Below are 3884 nucleotides of genomic sequence, written 5' to 3' on the forward strand. Positions count from 1 at the left end.
TGGAACTGTAATCTTTTCATTCTGTCTTTGCAAGAAAACGTTCAGTCTTGTATTTTCAAGTGCAACCACCTTCTTTGCAGGTTGACTGATCCCTGCAATCAAACCTGATTCCCCACATGGATTGTTTCTCATCAGTCCATAACAGTGTGGACCACTGAGGAAAGCACACCCATTTTTGTAGAAGAGCCTTTTAAGATGTTTCTATGGCCCCCCAGCCAGTTAGCAGTGGTTGTACCCCCTTAGCAATTTCATATATTGTGCTACAGCTGTGTAAGAGATGTGTATGATTTCATTTTCTTGGTCATCTTTGCCAGACTCTTTAAAAGCCACCCACAAAATGTGGCCTTCATGCATTTTTACCTCTCCTCTTCCACAGATGAGTCTCTTACTCATCCAAGTGGGCTCTTGCTTACATGGATAAAGATGCTGGAGTAACAATTTCCTGTATTCTTAATAGCACTTTCCAGAAAATGAGTCAACATTTCCTTTGCATGGTAGCTTCACTGCAAGAATCTTCAGGTCATAACTGACCTGTTTCCATTTATAAAATAATCTATATAATATACTGTACACATGTATATGTTTTATGTAATCTTTATAACAAATAACATGATGTATGGGAAGATAAACAGAATATGCTTCATTTATACAGCAGTTCTAATAATGATGCTTTCATTTCTGTCAGTAGCTCTAGTTCCAGGGACAATCATTTAATTTATTCATGATACTACATACGCAAAATATTGCAGCAATAATTGGGATTGTTGTAGTTACAGAACTAAATGCTCGTGAATGAAACCTAGTTGTGAATATTTAGAGGGAAAAGAGCTGGGGGGGAAGGGCTGCTTTCTGAGGTCTCCTCTGCCTCTTCAGTTCTTACACTCAGGATTCAAATATGCCTGAAAATAGACACCACCGCATTATCTGTATGGGCAGCCCAGGTATTGGTATCACACACAGCTGACCAACGCCACGATAACAGCTTCTTTTTTGTTTAGGTGAACAGTATCACTTACAGACCCATTTTCTTAATGGACAATGCTGGTTGAGAAAGGTGATGCTGGGGGAGTTTCAGCTTTAGCCCGTGCTGCCTAGATAACTTCACTTCTTTGTTAATATCCAACGGAAGCACCTTCAGATAAAAGACTTGTAGCAATTTGAGGAAATTAATAGGTAGTGCCAAAATAGCCAGGGTAATGAAATGTACCTTGTAGTCAGCAGACAAACAGCGTGAGCTCTTACCAAGTTTTCAAACATTATTTTCATTACTGCTTCCAGCCATGACTCTATAATAAGAGATGTCAGTCTGTGGAGCTGGAGGGAAGAATATCCCCCCAACATCCACAAGCCTTGCAGTTAGAGTATGAAATGTTGCAATGTTGAATTTCAGTGTTACAGAAGTGTTAAAGCACTGTAAGCAGAACACTTATTGAGGCAATTAACCAGGAAAGATCTTGGTTCAGCAGCCAGCTCCAGAGAGGGATCTTCCTGTGCGAGACAAAAGATCCCAGACTGTCCAGTGACAGAAGAAACAACTTGTTTATACTGAAACAAATCCACATCCACTTTTTTTTTTTTCAAATGAACTCCAGAAAAAGGAAGAATTAGCCAGAGACAACGGGTAAGAGGGAAAAAGAAAAGGAAGTACAGCAAAATCTTAGTAGATTAGAAACACTCAAATGCGAATATAGTAACAGAGTGGGCCTTGTAGTTTCCCACCCCATGAGAACAACACTGGAAGCAGGCCTAGGCCTACAGCCATACACACAGTGCACCCACCCTACGGAGGAACATGCATTTGGGCTCTATCAGTGAGTAAACATGAATGTCAAGTCACTTGAGTCTATGTTCAAAGATGTTAATGGGAATGATTTTAGAAAACAATACCTGAAGGATCTGTAAGACATTTGTAGGTAGTAACTGTGTAGATTTTGCAACTTATATTTCATTTATCATTTCGTAGTGAAGCAATCTTCACTCATCTTTACTCATTTGGAATTTTGGCTTCACGTTGACTTTCTTTGACTCAGGAAGAAGAGAACTCAAGTATCATCTTGCTGTGTATAACATCAAAACAAGACATCAAATACACTGAGATAAACTGGATTGCTGAAATCCTCTCATTTTATTTTGATTATAACATTTGTAAGGGTACATTTGAAATCTTATTGGTGACAGGAAATGAAGTGGCATTTCTGACATGGCTGAGCACTACAGAACTGCAATAGCCATCTATTCCATTTTCGGTCAATTAGAACTCTGACTTTGCATTTTGATTTGACTACAAACTGTGTGTCTGAGTTCTGCATTTCTCTGAGCATCCCCTTCACCCCTCAAGTGGTACTGGTGGCAGACACACATTTAGCTATAAGCTTTTACAATAGTGTCTGAAACACCTTGCATTTCCAAGTGCCGTGTTGAATTGAAATTCTGCTTAGTATTAGTCAGTGAAGTACAGAGAATGTAGAAATACGGGAACATCTCTAACTTTTATAACGCGGTTAGGAAGTTTGAAAGTTCAGCATGAACACTTCGCAAAATATTGCAGAAGAACAGAGAATTAAAAACGACATCCTTGTTCTGGATTACACTGATGTTCACTTCCTTTCTCAGAAATAGCTGACTGCAGCAGATAATGACTACAGACTGAAATATTTTTTGCTTTGAGGAATAAACAGTTAGTCCTATGAACAGCAGGTCTAATGAAGCTTTTATTTTTTTTTAATAGATTTGAATCCCTAGCCTTTCTTCTTCCATGGAGTATTTGCTTAATAAAGATTAGCCTCTCACTGCAGCCTTTCTTTACTAGGGACATGAGAAAGAAGAGAGCCCTTATGTGAAAACTGAACTCCACAGTATTACCAATATTCTTCTCCTCTCCTCCTCCACTCCCTTCCCCTCCCTTCCCCACCTCTCTCCTCTCCTCTCCTCTCCTCTCCTCTCCTCTCCTCTCCTCTCCTCTCCTCTCCTCTCCTCTCCTCTCCTCTCCTCTCCTCTCCTCTCCTCTCCTCTCCTCTCCTCTCCTCTCCTCTCCTCTCCTCTCCTCTCCTCTCCTCTCCTCTCCTCTCCTCTCCTCTCCTCTCCTCTCCTCTCCTCTCCTCTCCTCTCCTCTCCTCTCCTCTCCTCTCCTCTCCTCTCCTCTCCTCTCCTCTTTACAAATGCCTTTCTGGAAGAATACTTTTGATAAAGATTTACTTTTTTTAGCTTTTATTTTTTTTACAGGAGCTATCTGATGAACTTCAGCCCACACATATTCTTAAGAGAAATGAGAAGCTTACTTTCATTGGGATGCCTTTTTGTGTGTAGATCTCTCAGAGATTTTGAAATGAAGTCTTAAGTCTTAAGTTACCTTGTGAGACAGGCTTTGTCCAGTGGCAATTTCAGATAGCAAACGCTATTCATTTAATGAAAACTATTTTACTATTTACTATTTTACTAGCTTAGCTACACAGGGCTCTGACATTACCAGGAGGCCAGCAACACAGGTGACATAAAATTAATATCCAATATGGTCCCATTGACTTCTGTAGTTCTACACTGGGGTCAAATCTAGCCCACGTTCTACAAGATGTGTTCACACAGATGTTCAGGAAAATAATGGTAGAGGATTTGAGATAACCAGGAGACTTAAACAGTTTTCAACTGACTGCTCAGGATCTTACATTAGGCTAATTATTGTGCTGCGCTGTTACTTGGTGGCAATTCCTCTTAATGCTGGATTAAAAAGTTTAAAAGAAGCAAACCATATTCAGCACCATAGGAGGTCTGCAGTAATTCTAAGTAAGCCTGATAATCTTGTAAGTCTCCTGGGTGTAGGGTGATACTTCAGCCAGGTCCTGAAATGTATGATTCGGACAAATAAACACCCAAGTAAATAAATGCTT

Source organism: Excalfactoria chinensis, chromosome 4 (genome assembly GCF_039878825.1).
Source record: "Excalfactoria chinensis isolate bCotChi1 chromosome 4, bCotChi1.hap2, whole genome shotgun sequence".
Classification (NCBI taxonomy): domain Eukaryota; kingdom Metazoa; phylum Chordata; class Aves; order Galliformes; family Phasianidae; genus Excalfactoria; species Excalfactoria chinensis.